The sequence below is a fragment of the Cygnus atratus genome, chromosome 11 (genome assembly GCF_013377495.2).
Source record: "Cygnus atratus isolate AKBS03 ecotype Queensland, Australia chromosome 11, CAtr_DNAZoo_HiC_assembly, whole genome shotgun sequence".
In the NCBI taxonomy this organism is placed as follows: Eukaryota; Metazoa; Chordata; class Aves; order Anseriformes; family Anatidae; genus Cygnus; species Cygnus atratus.
Genome location: NC_066372.1, coordinates 13,236,266 through 13,256,921, shown reverse-complemented (window position 1 = coordinate 13,256,921; position 20,656 = coordinate 13,236,266). Strand labels below are relative to the sequence as shown.

Below are 20,656 nucleotides of genomic sequence, written 5' to 3'. Positions count from 1 at the left end.
ATATCAGCAAAGCATTTGTGTGCTTCATTGTCCCAAGGCAATGTTTTGAGCATGATGCCAACCACTGTTGATTTCTATTTCCCAAAGATTCCTCTAAAAAGTGTTTCAGTTTGAATCACCTGAAGCAGGCATAATTATTCCCTTTCTCTACATTCCCATGCTAATTCTCTGACAACTGTCCATATAAAAGCCTTATCTTTGGTTGGTGGGTAGTAGGGAGTGCAGAAAAGCATGGGTTCATGGAAAATGATAATTTTTTTTTGGACGTGTGTGTTTTCTGTTGGCCTCTACCACTCACCTACCCACAGAGACCGTGGCCTATGCTACAGAGACCATACACCTGAGGAAGGGGTCCTTCAAGACCACTCCAGGCTGAGCTGGTTTAGGGAGTTAAAAGATCTGGGATTGCCCCTTTGTGATGTAAAATGTCAATAAAAAATGCACAAGCCTTGCCAAATCTTTCTCTGTCCCCTGCTTAGAAAGTGTTGACTCCACTCTCTCTATGGATGCCAAATTCATTTCTTTGAATTCTTGCGCTGGAGTCAGCTTCCAAATGGATCCTACAGCAGTTTCCTGTAGAGCCTGCTTCCAGTTGGCCAAGTCTTTGAAGTGCACTAGAAAGACTTTCCTGGACGCAGGAAGATTAAAAGTTTCAAGCATAAGCTCTTCATTCACCTGAATAAGTAGCTTACAAAGCTGTGTTAGAGCTGTTTCTAGCAAACTTCATGTTGATATCTTTCAGCTATTATTATCCCATAACACATATCATGGCAATAACTGCAGGTACGGTAGGGAACTTTTTATAGTCTAATACTTGTAATATGGTAGGGTTATGTTTTCAAGGCAGCCAGCAATGGAAGTAATGAATCTTTAGAAGTTACCTTCTGTCAGCTGAGACAAAGTAATGGACTGCCTGGGTGCTCTTAGCCCATATGAGAAAACCAAATAAGTCTAAACCAGTAAATCAGACTTTGTAAAAAATAAATATATAAAGAATTTTTAAAAAGCTCAACCTAGGCTGACTGCACCTGCATTTCCTTTACAGAGTCTTGCAAATTTAGTTTTAAACTGTAACTTCTGTGAATTTTAGCTAAGAAAATTCAATGAAGTTTTCTGTTACCAAGCTGCCCAGTGATGTCACTGGAGCATATATAAATGGTCTTGAGAGCAGTGTATTTGTACTTGCATTTTAATTTTGAATCCACGGGACAGGATTGCTATGATAGCAATGGTGCTATCACGCACACTTATTGTATATAAATGGGAAGATAATCCTTCCTATTTGGAAGCAAAGCATAGGCTGATAGGTTTCAGCTACTACATATACAACAAGTCCAGATATTTGAAACAGAGGAAAATATCACAGATGTTTTAAAAGCTCTGTTTTTATTAATCTGACTGTAAACAGGATGCAAATCTCAGAGAGCAGCAGGTGAGGGAAGAGCTGAGCCAGGCATTTTATGGGAAGGAAGACTGCTGATAGCGGGGTTTAACCCTGTGCAGCAGTCCAGTCTCTTCACCTGCCAGGATCTATTCCTTCCTGTCTATGCCTGATCCCTCACTTGGGATGGCCAAAACAGTTATGAGGCCACACACCAAACTGGGTGGATCAGGGTATGGATCTGGGATAAAGCAAACCATATTTTTTCAGCTTAGTTTTAACCCAGATCTGTTCCCCAACCTGGTCACCAGCCCAGTTGTGACCATTTCATGCAGATACAGAGAAGCACCTGTTGTAGGGTGGACTCTGGAGTAGGAGTGACTGCTATTTACATACCGAACTGTCCATGAAAACACAAGTCCTTCCCATGAGGCTGGAGAATGACAGGGGAGCATATTGCTTACAGGAATGAAAACTCAATATATAAATAGCAGCAGAGGGAGGAAAAAGGGAGCCTTGACAGAGAGGGAAAGCATGAGAGAATTACAATGTCAATGACATTGTTTTGTGTAGATCTGAAGAAAATTGACTGTACTGTCTGCATCAGTGATCTCTCAGGTGCAAAGGACAAGAGGTAGCAAGAAGATCTGTGCCTGAAGTGGTGAAGAAGTCTTTCTCCTCACCTGTGCTGCTGGGGCCTTTTAAACCAAGTATGGTGTTCAAGTGCTTTGATGAGATTTCAGTGACTTTAAGTAAGGGGAGCAATTTGCCCTCCTACAACTGGGAGATGAGGCTGTGCAGGTGCGAAGTGTCTGTTCTGTGCTTGGTATGTTTATACTTCAGCACTAGCCAAAAAATAAAAAATAAAAACCATAGCAGACAGTTCAGGTGTTTTCTAATGAACAAGTGACTATTTGATTAAATATCACCTGAAAACATAACATCACTTTTGGAGCAAGATCCTAGCTGCGGGGCAATCAAAAGAAAACAGTTCTGTTGACTCAAATCGCACCTCTTCATTCAGTTCAGCCTCTGCTGAATTTAATCTCGCTTCCCTCACCTGCGGGCAGGGGTGGGAGCGGTGCCTGTAAGGTACTATTTCTCCAGTCCTACAGGAGCTCAAGGAAAAAAGTTCAGAGGTGCCACATCTGCAGCTGAGTGTTAAAAAAGGGAGAATAGAAAAGCTTTGAGTGTGGTTCCATAAGAAATTTAGTATATTCCTCCCATACTGTGGATAAGAGCTAGAAAAATCATGTTGCTTGTGAGCTCCAGTGGTTTTCAAGTCCTTCTCAGCAGTGCTTTTAATGGGCAGCTGGTGGAAAGGACCAAGGATGAACCCTAAGGTTTACATTTTTGTTCATGTGTACACGTACACACTTAGCTATAAAATGCCCTAGCTGTACGTTACTGACATTTAACCTCTTGCTGTTACAGACAATGAAGTTTCTGCATGGGTTGTGCTTCCTAACAGCTAGGCAGTGTCCTTTTAAATTGGTCACAGCATCCCCTCAGCTGCTGTTGAAATGGTTAGCTGCTTTCATCAGGAGATGGGTATATCCAGGTGGGACCCAGTCAGGTGGCACATTACTTTTTTTCTTACAGATTTGCTTTTTTTCTTATAGATTAAAGATAATAAATGCCTTAGTACTAAATACTGTTTAAGGAAACCTTATGGAATATCTGCTGTTTTCATTTTCTTTCCAGATCTTGATTTATTGCCTTTTTTTTTTTTTTTTGGTGCTGTTTCTGTTAAAGATACTGCTTCATTTTTGCTTCATTTTTATGCACTTACTATTTCTTACCAAAATATCAGTTTTATGAAGATTATATGAAATAAATGCTAGAAATAAAGACATATCCCCTTGCTGGCTTGCTCCAGCAGGCTACATTCTGAGAACCAAGGGTGTCTAAAGGGCAGCTGACATCGAGTCCCAGGCTGGGGAGTAATGGTACAAAGCATTATTGAGGCACAGTATTTCTTCATGAGAAAAGTTATTCCATCTACTTAAATTCCATGTGTAACCAAAGTTTTTGTGGTTGCATTATGTTTTCATTCCTCTTTTAATATATTATTTCCTTTGTTTCCCACAATTTAAATCAAATGGCTATTAGAAAACACCAGGGTGACACATAACTTCGTTGTCTGTAACAGCTGTTATAAATTTTTAATGCATGTGCAAGAACTTAGGCAAATAAAGCCACTGATGAAAGGCTGGCTATTTACAAAAGAGAGAACTGCTCACAAAGGTGAGTGTTTGCAAGGTCAGGATCTTTTTGTACTCCTTTTTTTAAAAAAGAAAAAAAAAACAACTTATTTTTCTGTGCTATGAGCAGGATTTTGCAAATTTGAGTAGCTGTTGATTATTAAAATATTCTCAAGCTACCTTTATTAGAAGTCTGTTATGTTCTGATCCAAAGTCCCTGGGAGTCTCCTCATTGCTGCCTGCTGATTTGGGATCAAGACCCAAAGCAGAAGAATAGTGGAGGAAAACCCCTTTACAGGAGCAATTATGGGTTCATTTTTTTTTCTACTTGCTCGAATGTGATTACCAACCTGTTCCCATTCTTCAGGCAACTCTTAAAAGAGATTGCTACTTATGTATGGCAGCAGGAAAATGTTATGAAGTGAGAGCAGGTGTTTTCTGAACAGGAGAGTCTGCTTCTTTCCAGAAAATACCCATGTTGAATGTGAAGATGAGAATTGCAAATGCTGTAGTGGTGTGACAGAGTCTGAATGGTAAGAGAATATAATACTAGTCATCTTCAATGTGCTGATCAAATACAGCACGTGAGAAGAGAATGGAGAAGTTTTTTGGAATACTTTTGCAACTGAACAGGAGCTGCATAAGTATGTGTTAATATTTCCTTTCCTGCTGCCTTTTGCTTACAACTTGCAAAATGCAATGATATAGTGAACTCAGTAGCAGAATATGATGGGGAAAACAATATTTTCTGGTGGTTTGCAGACACAGGTATTAGAAAATCCTTCACTTTCTTTCCCTAGTAAAATTTCCACTGGCTGCAAGACATAAAGACGGATGTAAAATGGTAAGAATAAAAACAAAAGAAAATGTTTTGTGAATTTGTGCTGCTAAATGTAGAGGTTGCCTAACTTTAAAGTTGTATGATTTTTATTTGAGGTGATGCTTTTGAAGCTGTGATCTTCTTGTGCGAGAATCTCTCATGTGCTTGTAGATGAACATTTTGAAGTATGAATCCTAAAATATTCCAGAAAATGGAAGACAAAAAGAATGCAGGGTTTATTTTTTTTCAGAGTTCAGTCCTTTTATTTTGGATTATCCAAGTTTCATGACTCTGAGTAGTTATGATTTGTCTTTGTTTGGACTTCTTATAATGGGAGATACTTTCCTGACAAGTTGTCAGTTTGGAATGATCTCCCTTCCCAACCTAGTTCCAGTTCTTCCTGAACTTCTCTGGAAATCTCACCAGAAATGGGTCACTTGGTAAATGTGTATATGCTCACTTTTGTTCTAACTCCATAGCACCTCTCCGTTATAAACACTTCCTTGTGTTATAGTCCTTGTCTTATGGTGATGTTCCACATTGATATAACATGTTCTTTTCTCTGATTTTCCCCATTTAAAAAAAAAAGTCACAAAATGACTTGGGCAGAGCAACTGACAACACGCTCCATTTTTAGAGTGGAGGTAAAGGAATCAATATGGCAAAACTAAGTATGACAAATACTTAGTGCCTCCAAAGAAGGTAGAAAAAAGTATCTATTATTATATCTCTTAGTTGCTCTCCTAGTTGGGTCATGCTCAGGCTGAGGGCTGAATTTTAAACTAGGCTGATGAAAATCCAGTATAGTTCTGCAACGTACAGTGTGACATGGTTATTTGCTAAGAAGTTGTAGGCAGGTTGGTGATGTTGGCAGAGGCAACAGGAGCTTGGATATGAACGCAGGAAAAAATAATACTGGATGGGTGACGTCAGCTTACTTTGGACCAGTTTATAATACAGGCTAAAGGTATAAGGCAGCAAATTCTTCCAAAAATCATGAAATCAATCAGAAGGGGTAGAAGCAGAAAGGGGAAGAAAGGTTTTCCACCAGATAGTTTCTATTTGCTTGAGGATGTGGTTCTTTATTGCCATTGGCCCTGACTGAAAGTCTAAAGCATAACATTAAGAGAAAATCTGTGATTTATCATAAAATGAAATAAATTTTTGCTCTGTTTCTAGTGGAAGAAATGTGAGCATCTGTGTTTCCAGCAACCTTCTGTCTTGTTTCCTCATCTTTCCCTCTGAACAAAGTACTGACTGACACACTGGGAATATGATGTTCTTCCTGTCTAGGAATCTTTCCCTCGCTGACTGCTGTGGATTCAGAGTATCTGTGGATAGGACCCCCAGAGGCTTAGTCTTGCCAGGGCTAGGTGAAGTAGTTTTGAAATTTAAGTGCTAAAATAATGCTGGGAAAGTGTACTTATCTCTGTGGCTATTGTTCAAGCAAACCCTTGTTCAGTTGACATGCTCTTTCCTTTCTATTTATGTTCAAAAGGGATGAAAAGATCGTTAAAGATTCCATGAACTAACTCCTAAAGATTCAAAACTGAGCATACAGCATTTAAGTTTCCTGCAGATGTTTCTGTGAAAATCAGATGTCTGATTTGCAGTCTGTCACTGATCATCTAGTTTACTAGGATATGCACTTTCACAGCCTTGTTTTAAAGTTCATTCTATTGAACTCTCCTCCAAAAAGACAGATGCCAGAACGCTTTCCTAAAGCTCTAGAGAACATGTACAAGAGGTGGAGGAATCATGGACCAGTTCTTCTGTATCTTCTGAAGGTCAAACTGCCTTCTAGGTATGCTTTGAAGGTACTTTGCAAAATGTAGAGCATGATCTTTCTACTTTTGGATGTATTTTGGATGCGTATCTGTTCCTTTTGAACAGCACTTGGAAGAGGCAGGTACATTATTTTTGCTCCTGTTTAAAACAACAGCTCAGGCAGCAGTATTTGGGAGGTACTTGATCTTAGTCCTTTAATCCTCCTTGAACACTACTGCACTGCTGCTTTATGCACAGGAGCTTCTGGGGACTTGTGTGGGTGTGGTAAGTGCAGATAGTCACCCTGGCAAGGAAAGTATTCTGAATTGTAACTATTGCAGAGTATTAAACTACTGCCTTTTGTAAGAAGTGCTAGCACGTAATACTTAGCATATTCATTTTGTTGTTGAAAATGGATTGTCTAAGCATATATCTGAAAATCCCAATTAAATTCAATCTTGATGCTCACAGCAGATAAGTATAACAAAGATTCTAAGCCATTTGCTTTCATACATATGAATAAAATAATTATTATGCAGCATATCTAAGTAGTTAGACACCATCAGAAAGTCTACCCTTGAATAACAGAAAGGGAAGAAAGCGTCCTTTCTTTTGTAGTCAGAAACAAAGTATTGACTGTATGTGGCACATTTTGGATTTCACTAGCTGTAAGACATTTGTCTTTATAAACATGACAGCTCTACTAAGCATGGTAGAAAAATTCACTGCTCTTGTTCAAATATCCTTAAGTTTTTCTCTTTGAGAATGTGCTAAATGTCGTATCTTTTAATTTAACATTGTCTGCACCATTCGTTCCTGTTGCAACTGACTCATTTTCACTGTGCGTTGAAATTAAGGAGCGTGTTCATCTGCCTATGGTATATTCTTCGTTACAGCTTTGTACTGGAAGCTTTGTCTCTGATGCTTAGATGTCAAGATGGTGCAGTCATATTTCATACTGTAAAGAATTGTCAGTGTTTCTACAAGTGAAAAAGTGGTAGCAACATAGTAACATGAATTCAAGTACTCTAAACGTTAATTAAATTGGGTTGCAATTGATTACTGACAGTGTAAGTTAAAATTAGTAAACTTTTCTTTGTGTGCGCCTCTCTAAGGTTTCAGTGTGATAAAGTAAACTTGACTTACGAGGCAAGGCTCTTAAAAGACAGGATGAAAAAGTGAAAGCATTTGTTTACTAATATACTTATTCTAGACGGCTGAGATATTAGATTACATGCTTAATGTTTTCCCATTTTAATTTTGACATGAACAATAATATCTGGGAAATAACTGTAAGTTTCCAGTTCAGGGAACACATTTTGATTAGGGACTCAGAATTGCATGAAGGCATAAAAACAGCTATAATCTTTCTTTTCCTCTTGTGATTATTATTATGAATCCAGTATCTTTCCAACATCAACTCCTATTTGCATTTTCTTTCCTCCTAATTTGTATATTTCTTTTCCTGGGAGAAAATCTTTTGAAAACAGTGACTTGTTAAATTACCAGGATTAGTTTACCTGAAAATGTCTGATGATAATATCATCAAAACTGCATGTTCTGTGTACATCCTGATTACAGGTAAAATCCCTGCTATTTCCTTATGATAGATAATCAACACTAGGTTTATACATCTATTTTTGAACTATCTTACAATAAATCTTCATATGTTCCAAATTCCTTATTGGCTGAGCTAGATATCTGGATGAAGATGACAGAGGTAGATGACAAGCTGATCATGGACCTGCTACTGGAAAAAGAGCACAGATCATGGGTTAAGGTCCCGAATCATGAGCAGCTCTACCTAACCTACCAAATTCTTGCACACAGAAAGGAAATGGGAGAAGTCAAGATAGGAGAGAAAGGGAAGAGGTGAGCAGGTCAGTCAGACACAATTCACCTTCCTTGTAGATTTGTCCGTCTTCAAAGTTGTACAAATAGTGAAGAATATTTATCACTTATTAATGGTTCATTATCTTAATGATTACAACTCAATAGCACCATAAGTCACAAGGGTTGTCTTAGGCAAAAGGAGAAAATTCTCGATGGCGTTGTCAGGGGAAATAGCAATTATCGGCACCCGTGTCCCTCTCTTTCAAGGAGTAAAGTGTTTAAGACATGCATGTTGCATATGAGTAGAAAAGCGGTAACTCAGAGCTGTAATTCCCGGGTATTAATTCCTCCAAGCCTTTAGCTGTGCCTATTACTAAACATTACACATCTTTAGCTGCATTCCTGCAAAAACTCTCTTAGCAGAAACTGAGCTTCAGTTGTCTTACTTGTGAGAAGTATCCCTTCTGATAACATGACACACCAAATTTTGTGCAAAACTAAATTGACAAAGACGTGCCAAGAAGGAATTTTTTTCTTCAAAATGTGAGCACTTCCTGTACATTTCCCAATAGTTTACAATAACTAAATGGGCTCCAACTTTTAGACAAAAACTGAGTCGCAGAACTAAAGACTGCTTTCATGAGTGCCCTTTTCAAGACATCCATGATTATTTAATATTGACATTTGATTTGGCTTAACAGCAAAAAAGAATACCTAACTTTTGGGACTATATGTACTGCCCTCTGTAATAATAGAGAATGCTTTACCTCAAGGAGTTAAACGTGCCTGAAGCCGAAAATGGCACTTATTCTCAAAACAGGCAGTTAGTCTAAACCAGAGTCTTGTAAGTCACTGAAAAAGCTGTATTAAGAAACCAGATGAACATAGCTTAGTAATAGTCCCAAAATTAACAGAGTGAAAACTGCACAGTCAAATTTGATTTAAATGCTGTATGTTTTCTTCCAAAGGTCTGCAATTACTTCCCAAACTCTTATTTTACAAACACTTTAAAGCTATGTAAAAACCTCTCTTGTAATAAACCAAACTTTAAAGCATGCCTTCTCTTTACTACACGTTACAAATAGAAAGCTGTGCTACTGCAGCGTACAGAAAAACAACATTTAAATCTGAAGAAACCCACAGCTATGCTATGGTAAAGTACTGCTTATAAACGTTTATCTACAAAAAAAAAAAAGGCATCTGCAGTTTCAAACCACACTGAAGTATTTACCTCAAACTAGAAGCTAGCTGCATCTGATGAAGTAAAATTAAAGTATTATTTTCATCAAGGCAGTCGTTCACATAGTTGCAATCTCTGATTTTTCATTGTTTGGTGACACAGTCTCTGTAAATCTAGCATAATAGTACAGAAAATAGTTTGCACCCAAGCACAGGAATCATGCTGTCTAGTTAAAGAGCATAGAAACACGCTGACAATAAGTTATTAAGCAGCATCCCTGTTTAAGTGCCGTCAAACATGACTATAGAAAAAAGCCACAAACCTAGCAGTACTACTTCGGCACAGGACCATACAGCAAGCACTCCCCTGCAATACACACACATGCACACAATGCAACATTATTTGCTTAGTGTCACTGCACATCGGCTCGATTCCTTTACTCAATTTAGAAACAACAGCAACAGAAATCATGCGGCTCTGACACTGGTCCCGGACCAGAGGTTGTCTCTCTCACAGCAAAAGCTGCAAGGCTTCAGCTCCTTATTAACCTCAGGAACCAGTGCCTGCTGCAATATCAGAGTCACTTACTGCATTGCTTTTCAGTGGAGCGAAAGTGGCTGCTCTTCCCAGCCACACATGGCTCTGCCAGCCGGAGGGGTTCTCTATTCAGCACGATTCAGCTCCGCGGTCTCTGCGTGCGGAGGGTAATTGCCTCTGCTCCGTGCTGGGGTTTTCTGGCTGCAGTGACTGCTCACCCTATCCATTGCCTCTGGTGTATGCTAAGTAAGCAATCCCCTGGGTCTTCATAATGAAAGAATGAAGAGTCACAGCTCTTGAGAGCAGATAAGGTGTTCTGCCGAAAGCCACTGCTTCCAGGGCATTTTAAAGGCAAAGGGGCCGGGGATGCCTTCATCTCGTGTTGTAGTTGGTTATAGTGCAAGTTCTATTCGGTAACTTGCAGTTGAATTCGCAGCCGAGCGCTATTTTTATGTTTCAGAGAGATTTGAATTTCTGTTACAAATTCAAGCTAATGCATTTTTCAATGTTGAGGAGTGAACTCTTTCAGCTGAACTTAATCTTCTGTTTTTCAGAAGTAGAAGTGAAAGGGGGGCAGGGGGTGTCCCAGCTCTGAAATGGAGCTTACCGGCAGTGCTTACAGAAAGGATACAGTCAGAAAGTAGCTCCCTAAAAGCTTCATGGAGTAACGTTCCAGATTTAACGCACCCCAAGAGCTGTTCTACTCACCCTTGTCAGTTGTCTGTAGGGTGTCTGTCAGGGGGAAAATGTAGGGACTGGCCCTACAGCGTGCTGATGTGGCAGAAATAATGAACAGTAATAATAAAGAGGCAAAAAGAGGAAGAGCCACAGCAAGAAATTCCTCTTCAGAGATCCTAAGGTAATATATTTGGCCATTGGGGAAACTACGGGGGAATTGCACTCACTTTCCTCATATCCAGCTCGAGGGAGATGTACGGATGGGCAGTTTTGTGCGGCCGCTCTGCTGCCCACTCCAACCCTGACCTTCAGAGGGACTCTCAGGAGAAAAGACCCATTTCGGTGCTGTGCTTGCTTGTTACCCAGGCCTCCTGTGACCTGCTGGTGCTAATTGTGCCTAACCATGTGTGGCGAATTTGTGAAAAGAAACACATAACAGCCCTGGAGGTAAAAATGTGATGTTTTTTCCACCTAGGTGCCCTAATATATAACACGGCAATCATTAATTAAGATTTCCTAAGATGAGACATTGTGTAAGATGTTGATTTAATCATCCCACTAAGACTCTTGGGCAGGGGGGATTTTATGTACATAATAAACTTTATAGGAAGATTAACTGGACCCTTTAGGAAAAGGGCAGGCAAGGACAGGCATCTGGAAAGCGCATGTCACATTTTTTTCCTACAGAAAGTGTTTTATTAGCTGGACTTCATGTTTTTTTTCTTCTGGAGTTACTGTATTAATGCAATTTTCTATGATACCCCTCAGCATCATTAGTGCTGTTGGTATTATTTTCAGGGCAGTACATTTCTGCTTGTAAAAACGCCAAAGATGCTCAGTCTTTCTAGCCCACAGATGTTGCTGGAAGGCTGGTGGTTTGCACTTTCACAAAAATAACATCTTGGAGGAGAGGGGAAACCTACACACAGTATATTGGCGTCAGCATCAGTGGGTTTCTACAAAACTCCTATAAGAGAAAAAGTGACCTTTTTTTTTTCCTCTTGCGCTCATAGCTGTGTTCAGCACATCAAATTTGTTGAGTCATAGAAAATAAGAACCAACAAAGGTGCCTTGAATATTAAGTTTATTGTACGTAGTATTTATGCACTGGGTGCTTCTGGTTTAACTCTTAAAATGCAGAGAAGAAACGGTCTGTGTCCCAAGCAGTTATGCAGTCAAAATTAGACAAAATTATTCAGACGTGTAACAAACAGGATTGCCAGATGATAGCCTTGGTGCAAGAAGATCAGGAAAACCTGACTGGGTTTGTGAGCTGCAGCATTGGTAACAGAAATAATTAACTCATCGTCAGGGCTCTCAGCATTCATAAGACCCTATAGAAAGGCCCTCAATTTCTCCTCTTTATTTCTCTCTCACCCTTTTGGAGCATATTCATCCTTCCAGTAAGTCCATTTACTTCCCTTGGTTGGGGGATAAGTTATAATGAATTTCGTTGAAGTTGGACAAAAAGAATTGAGTCAGCACAGTAATTAGGAGTGAACCTTTTTAACATTCCAGTAGACACCAGAACTGGCCATGGGTAGATAAGTGGTTATTCTAACAAGCATAATAATCTCATGCTATGGAGCTGTGGTGAGGGCAGAAGGAAGGATTATAGATTTCACTGGATCACTTTCTTCTGGTTTTCTGGGCTCCTTGCCTCAGCTCAATAACACAGCAAGCTCTGCTGTGCTAACACATCACTTCACTTTCTGTTAGTAGCAGTATTTTAAACCCTGAAAACAAAAAGAATCAAGCAACTGATTTACTGGGGAGAGGCACAAAGGACAGCATTTACCATCTTTAGGAGACGTTTTAAATCTAAAAGCATGGTTGCATGCTTTCCCCCCGCCCTCCTCCCAGTTAAAAAAAAAAAAAAGTTGTAAAATAACTATTATATTTAAGGAACAGACCAATAAATACCCTGGAAGTGCATGGCTGTCAGTTTGTTGTTGAATAGGAAAGTACCAGCACCTAAGAAGCAGTGTTGCACAAGATGATTTAACTAAAAAGCTTTTCCAAGCCAGCTGGAGAGTATATTATATTTGCAAACTGCAATAAAAGAGAATTGAATTTTAACCTTCCTGCTAGGGAAACATAAAAGGTTTATAATTGACTCTGGCTATATAATGGTGAAGAGAGCCAGATAGTGCAGAGTGCCTGTCTATGAGGAAAGTAAACTAGTTCACGTATGGATTTATTTATTGTACACATCACTCTCTCTCTAAATATATATATCTCATAAATATATCAAGATTTATATAGTAGCAACATAGTTGTGTCAAAAACAGACTCCATAAGCTTAAAAGAATTTGGGAGCAGACTGGATATCCCTTTATTCAATTCCTCAGTGTGACAGTACGGGGCACACTTATTGTGGCTGCATTTAACGGCCCTGCCAATAGTTGGAGGTAACTTGCGCTAGGTATTGTAGAGCAGAGAGGTGGTCATGGCCAGAACTGCGGGCAGCTGAGCTGGAGGCCAGTGTTTGCAAGAAGGTCATCTTGTCCCTCCCATTTCAGGTAGGGAATAGAAAAATGGGGAGGAAGAGACTGAGCAAAGCCAGTTCAAGTCACTTTGAACCTTCAGAGAATGAGGCTCTTCTGTGCCTTCTTCCAAACAGTAAAGCAAAACGTCATCCGTTTTCCTTATTTAAGTAAATGATGTATATCCAATTTGAAATTCTCTCTCTCCGTTATCTTTCAGTTGACTTAGCAATCAGCTGCTAACTGTGACCCACAGAAATGGAGCACTCCAAAAAGGACTTCCTTACTACACATCATCTTGTGATAGTAACTAAGGGAAAATCAGCATCGTATTGTGTCCCAGAAGAAAAGTGGTTATAAAAAAAAATAGATATTTGCATATTAAGAGTGAGGCCATTAATACTTTGATGTGTGAGATCAGCTTTGCATACACGCTAATGAAACAGTTATCGTAGTTAAACTGTGTTTAAACGTGTGGGGTGAACACCCATGCATAACTATAATGCTGATAATCAGTTTGCTATTATTCTGAAACAGTTTAAACTGAATGAAGGACACCTTAATTTTCAACAATAGCGTATAACTACAAGCTAAACAGGAATGCAATTTTTAGTTTTTTAGTTTTTTTTAGTTGCATTTTAAGTACGCAGCTTTAGTATTTTCAGATGAATTTTCTAGAATAGGTCTCCATAGGAAGTCCCTGTAAAAGTGAATGCACAGGAGTCATTGCTATCCCATCTAGAAGGGCATTCTCAAGTCTTTCTCAAATTGATTTCATCCTGTTCCATTGGAGATACTACAGCTTGTGGAATGAGCAAAGGGAACCGAGTACTCCATCACTGAAGAATCGTATTTGAATTAGGGACGTGCTTTCTAATTTCATGGGGAAATTAACTGTGGGGATCATTATCTTAATTAGCTTATATTTATTTCTTAAATTAGCAGATTGTGTAGTGTACTATATTCTGTTTCTGCTTTTTTTTCTTTTGTTCTCTTAGTGCTGATACTCTTATTGACTTGCTACAAAATATATATATATATATATATATATTTAGTCTACAAATTTTCATCCAGAACATTTTCTTTGTAAAGCCCTGAGTTCAGCTTTTACTTTACTTTTTCACTCTTCGTGAATAATCATCTCTCTCAAGTCAAGAATGAGGGGGAAATCTTCCTGGAAAAATCCAGGTATGTCCCCAGTAAAACTGAGACAGAGATCGTGGAACTTGAATTGGGTCTAGCTTAAAACTTTTAAGACCATTTTACAAAAATTTTAGTTCCTGTGACCAAAAATATATTTGGCACTTCGCAGGTGACGAAAAGGCAGCACTAGTCCTAATGAGCCTTTAGTTTGGCAAAGGCATGCGTTGAGAGGATGTACTGCGGAGATGTGGGAAGCTATGGTTTTATATTTCAGCATGGGAGAAAGAAAAGCACAGAGTGTTACTGAGGAAAGAAGATGATGTGAACAGAAAGGTATGCAGACAGCCCTGATTGTCTATGAGATCAGAGAATGTCTTTTCTCCAAACACATTTTGGATTTGGATCTTGCTGTTTGTTTTTTGGAGGGAAGTGGTTGACTTCAAGCTCTGAAGGCTTATGTGTTCAGTTTGAAGGTATTTTTGACTTGAGGACCAGAGCTAATCATAGCCTGAACGATAATTTAAGTAGAGTTATTTGGATTTTGGCAGCATGGGGATGAGAACTTGAGGTGGTCAAGTTCAACAAGAGATAGGAGCTACTTGGAGGCCTGAAGAAGAACAGAGGAGAGTGGCATTTGAGAACAGTGTTTTAACTGCATCTTGGATTGGCTGAAGGAAGAAGGAAAGTGACACCTGGAGGCTGTGAACAAACCATAGCCACAGCTATCATATACTGCACACATACCATCACATACTCTTTCCAGCCTGGACAGATTATGGGATGAAGCTAGAACAAGTGTCCCGTCCCTTACTGGGCTTCTGTTACAGTTATTTATTGCACAGTAGTGGGAGATGATAACGTTCATTTCCAATATGAATAGAGTTAATTTTACCTATCAGGTTTCCTTTGATATGGAAAATTCAGAAGTATAAGACAATTTATTTTTATGTAGCCAGTTCCCAAAAGCGTCCAAGGAAACAAAAAGGGAATGATCTTTCCTGAGAAATATTTATTTCTTTCTCCTGTGTCTTTGGGAAAATGTACAATCTGATGAGCTCCTTATCTGTGCATCGTTACTCTTATTCTCTTCAGAGTTGATGTCGAACACTCAAAAGTCTGGGTCAAAAGAAGTGCAATAGCAGAGAAAGCAATCTGGCTGCAAATGCAGCCAGAAGAAAGACAAATGCAGTGCTGCTGCGCTCGTGCTGTCTCATTAGCGTTCTTCTGACCTACTCTAGAGCAGCAGGAATGAGAGAGGATTCAGTTCTGGGGGTCCATAATTTTCTTCAAGGCTGGCTGGCACTGGTAGTGGTGGTTTCATGCAAGTAATTTGTTAAAGAATCTAGTATCAAATGATAAAAAGGAACACCTGCAAGTTATCTTAGTAGCTCAGTGTTTCTCCTCAAAAGAATTGGATTGCTCCTTTTAATATCACAGGGCTGAGAGCACAGAGCAGAAAGCTAAGTGAGCGCTCACAAAAGCAAATACATCTTGCTGCTTTGCAGAAACTGATGTTCTCAGTTTTTTAGTGGAAGTGAGACTGAATGACTGTGGTTCGTTTTGTGGTTGCTCTGGGAACGTTGTTGAGCCCAGGATTTACTTCAAGTAACAGTGAGGGGAAAGAGTCTTCTGTTCGTTTCAGCTGGCCTCTAAGGGCAGCCACAGACTACTATAACTTGTTGCAACACACGAATTTTGGCTTATTAGCTAATGTCTGGATACATTAATTGGTTAATATTGGGTGCAAATCTGTTTTTAATGCTTTATGTTAAGCAGCACCTAAAATATATGTATTAATATGGCTAGAAAACAAAACTTAATCAAGAAACAATTATAAGAAGTTAGACTTTCTTAAGATATGGAGAAAAACTCAAACCAAAAATAGGTCATTACAGGATGGATCATAAGACTTGTGGGTAGTAGGATCATACATTACCCCAGGGTCCCTTCAAAAACTTGTCCATGTGTGTATCCCTTGGAACAGTATGCAGGTAAAAAATGCATAATATGTGGAATGTGTAAATCATAGATTGAGGAATAACAGCTATGAGCGAGCTCATTCATCTGAGCATAATTTTCAGATTATGTTGCTGTTACTCAGTATCACAAGATGTTTCTGACTGCGAGAACCAAAAAGAAAATATGGACTTGGAACATGAATTAGTTCTTCATGCCAAGTGGAAGGTTTTTCTTCTGGAGGTCAAATCACGCCTTTCTGCCATATATGCGTTGGGGTTTCTGTGCAAGAAGCAGGCATCTTGCTGTAGTTCAGAGAACTGCATGAAAAATGTCTTAAAAGAACATAAACCTTCCAGTCTTTGCCATTGTCAAAAGGAATAGATACAGGCTGTTGGGTTGAAGAGTAGTCTGAATGCATTTTCAAAAATGAACTAAAAGTAAAGCTGTTGTTCTGTTTAGCTTAGCATAAGGAAAGGTAGAAAAGATGATAGTTTGGAGATGAGTTAAGGAAAGGTTAGAAATGTCTGAGGGAAGATATGATTCTCTTTTGTACAAAGACAACTTCATATTGCATGAGTAGTGACGGAAATAGGAAATTAGTCATGTTAACTGATGTCTATTGGAAAATACCCTTCTTCTGTCTCCATTCAAACTTACTTTCAAAAACGAATTATTTTCAGTGAGAAAATAGCATGGTTTTTACATGCCTTGCCTTTAGCAGGAACAGGAGAAGGAAGTTCCACCTGCACATGTTTTCCTGCTGAGGTTTTGATTTGTGCTTAGAAGCAAACCACTGTATAAATGATAACCAGGCCTCAAGTCCCCAGATTTCCTTTGCTGTTGTAAAAAGCATAACTGGGATTCAAATGGAAAAAATCATATACCCCAAACTCATGGGTTGTTTTGCAGTGCACTTCAATGGGGCTGATGCTCCTCTGGAAGTGAGCTTAAGCTAGGAACTGGCCTTTGGTTAGTGAGCCAGTAGGTGATGGGCTTTGGGAGGTTCATGTGTCTTTCGCTGTCACAGTGCTTTTCTTTCACTGGAGCATTTTTTGGCTGTATCAAAAGCAGCACTTATATGTCACGTTTTTTTCATTAGACAAAGTCATTTTCCAGGCTTATCCTCTGTGATTTCCAATGGGTGCTGTAAAACAGCATGCCAAGCCCAATTTAGACAAGAACGATTATCTCTGAGGTTTTCTATCTGATGTGCTTGGTAAGATGGTATTTAAATTGCACCTGTGGGCTGATTATCCAGCCACACCACAAACCTCACTATGGTCCTTAGATCAAGCTGCATAAATAAGACTTTTATTCTGCTTTTGTATCTGTTATATATTGGTCTGTGCTGTAAGTGGGTTCTTGTTTCGGTACAAATGAGCAGCTCTGTTGAGAAAGGTAGTTGTAAAGGTTAAGAGCAGAGATGTCTGCATCTTGATTTACCTACTACCTGTAGCTCCTAATAAAACATTATAGTCCCAAAAATTAACATGCGGGGAGGGAAAGACTGCATTCAGATGGGGAGTTTTCTGAGATACAACAGTGCGTTAGGATTTCATTCGTTGCACTGCCATAGCAAAAGATGCAAGATAAGTTTCAGTTACTAGTTCCAATAAAATCAGCTCAGTTTGGAGAGAAAACAAATCAACCTCAGGCACAACTAACAACAATTCCACCTGAGACCTCCATTTCTTTATGATGAAACTGTCAGACATTCTAAGCAGATCATGAACACAATTTTTCTGTAAACAAAGAAGTGTTCATTATAATATCCACCATCTGATCTTCTCTGCCCCATATATATTAGCAATGAAAATAAAATGCCTTTCCTTGAAAGACAAAATATAAAATAAAAGCAACAGAATTTCATTTTTCATTTTCCAAAGAGAAGGACCTGGTTATACCACATGCATGTTTATTCTGCTGCAAGCATCTTTTTAAATCAGAATATCTCAATTTCTCAGCTGTTTAAGAAAAAAGCTTTGCTCCAGTAAAGTTGAGCTCAATTATAAAACTTTATTACAGCAAACAAAACTCCTAGCTCCCTAGAGAAAAATAACATTAATAATGACGAGTTGTTTGTTGTTTTATGACCAAGTGTCTGTGAAAGGTCCAGTGCTGAGCTAATTTCTCTTATTTTTTTCTCATATGAGGATTATTTTTCCTTTACTAAAATAGTTTTTAAATCTCTGCCACAAATTGAAAGCCCAGAAAAAAAATTCCCTCTAGACCTCAGCCTTGTTAGTGTAATATAATGGGGTTTAGGGTTTTGAGCTTTCAATATTTTTAGTAACCTGCAACTTCTTTTCTCATTTTAAAAAATAAATGAGGTTTGCTATTTATTTAACACCACTAGACATTTTAGTATAATGAAAAAGCAGAAAAAAATCTAGATAAGAGTCCTGTCTCAGTAGAGTGTGAGCTTGTTCATGACGGAGTAACCATACCAGTGTGACTGATGGAAATCTTCATGGGAATCCCTTTGCAGACTTTCTCATTCATGGCTCAAATAAGAAGGGAGGTTGTCCTGTCCTCTTATAAGAAGCCTTACACATGGATAACAACTCTTACTTCTTTTCGCTACTCAGACCATGCTTATGGATGTTTTCCTTTCTTGCTAAGGAGAAGATCGTGACTTCCTACAAAGAGTCCCCTTGTCTAGGAGAATCTGAAGACTAGGATAGACTTCTCAAGGCCATCCCACAATCTGTTTCCACATCCTACTCCAAGAGCAGCTCAACAGAAAGCCTCCAAAGTTCGGAAAAGGACTTTTTTCCTGCCATAGTGTCAGTGCACAGATACGGTCCATGATGCAATGGAAGCTATTCCTGATGTGCTACGTTCCCATCTCTCTCTTTCCTATCTTCCTCTCTCAAGATAGTGCAGCTTGTGAAATGCAGAAGGCTTAAAACCATGCCAGTGCCAGGAGGCTGGAGGACCCAGCTGGGGGACTGCACGGGGGCAGGAGGTGAGCAAGCCCTGGCAGCTGGCTGAGGCAAGAGCCACACTTCATTTCTTCTAGCACAGCTCCTGCCAGGCACCCTGCACCGCCGTGCTCACACGTTCACACCGTCTCTCGCACTCACCCACTCACTCTTCAGTGGATTAACATTGACATTCTTCTTGGAAAGAATGTGTTCTTCAGAAGCTCATGACTGCAATACGTGGCTATTTATAAATACCAGCAAGTTGAATAGCTTTCCTGCATTGCAAAGGAACATTTCCTAATTCTGCAGTGAGATAGTGCATTTTATAGAACAGTTGGATGTTTTGTCTGGGTGGATTTGGCAATGGCTCCAACAGTTTCTTATAAAGTACCATAAAAATCCTGCATTTGCTATTCCAGCTGTTTCAGTTCTACCTTGGTGCTGAATTAGGAGAAAATGGTTGAGACTGGCACTGAGTGAAAAGAGAGTGCTGGGCATTAACAAAATAAGTTTATTCTAGTTCATACAAGGGTGCAGTTGACTTTAGGAAGGCTTTTACGCTTTCCCCTCACTGCTTCTGTTCAAGTGTGCCACCTTCTTAGCAGTGACTGAAGACAGAGCCATATTTGTGTCATCAAAAGACACAAAAGATTTTAATATAGTATTACATAGACCCAATGAGGATAAAGTTAATGACAGCAGTTGTTGCAGCCCTATCTTCTCTTTCGTTCTCACTGCATCTCCTTGTAGCTTCACGTCAGGTGTGTTCACCTTATAACCTAGTTGTTTGTACATCAGCTGCTAAAATTGACATACATGCTGATTTAAGCTATGTTCTTCCAGAAAACTGGAAATGGATTTTCAATTTCTTTTTCCTCTTCCAGGTATTTATGCTTGACTCCTTAGATTTTAAGTGTATTTTAGGAAGGAAGCAGTGGAAGTGAGAAATCAGACAAAGAAGTAAGGTGCAGTGCTTTGTGTCTTCAGTGCATTGCTTTACCCACAAATAGTGTCTTTCGAGAAGTTTTGAAAAATATTTTCTGTCTCATGATAGGAGCATTTGGTTCCCCCCACTTTTAAAAAGAAATTAAAAAAAAAAAAAAAAAAGGAAGTAAGAAACCTCAGAATTTCTTGCGAAAATATTCTTGGTATAAAATTGTAACAAGAAACACTATGAGAAAATTATCTTTTTGGGAGGGGCATGGGAAGAAAGATGGAGAAACAAGTGCTGGAAAACTAGAAAATGCTGAACAAAGGGGAAATCTAGCAGGTGAATTTACAAAGTGTGAAAGCTCTGGTTGCTATGAATTTTTTTTTTTTAAAGAAGTTACCTACCTAGACAATACCCCAGGTGATGACTTGCCTACCTCTCATTCCTTTATTCATATGAATAACACAGAGCAGAGAAGACCAACAAAAGAAAGCAAATTCAAGAGTCAGAGAGCCTGCAGGACAAAAGTCTTTTCCACCAGTGATCTAACCTATAAATCTGGGAATTGTTAGCATAGTGTTCTAGATAGCTAATCTTAATTGCTGTGGTTTGGAGAACTGGGGGAATTAAGTATACTGCTTTCATGAAGAGTCTATATGCATCAGTCTGTGCATGTGAAGATTATTTATAGAGTTAAGTACAAGAAAGCTGTTTAGTCTGGGAGAAGATGGAAACCAATGGGCAACAAAAGAGTGGCTGAGACATGATACCTGGGGTAAACAACTTCAAGGGAGTTAAAATAACAAAAAC

General features: G+C 39.1%; 1 protein-coding gene across 4 annotated transcripts in view; it reads right to left on the bottom strand.

Moving 5' to 3' along the window:
* Positions 1-10,038, bottom strand: part of CTXND1 (cortexin domain containing 1) — a 36,880-nt gene extending 26,842 nt beyond the window's left edge. For 2 of the 4 annotated variants that reach the window (XR_004779994.2, XR_007708723.1), the window contains exon 1: positions 9,774-10,038. The gene's annotated coding sequence lies outside the window, so the exon portion shown is untranslated. The remainder of the gene's footprint in view (positions 1-9,773) is intronic. The other 2 variants (XM_035554653.2, XM_035554654.2) reach the window with 2 other exon arrangements.
* Positions 10,039-20,656: the final 10,618 nt, after the last annotated feature.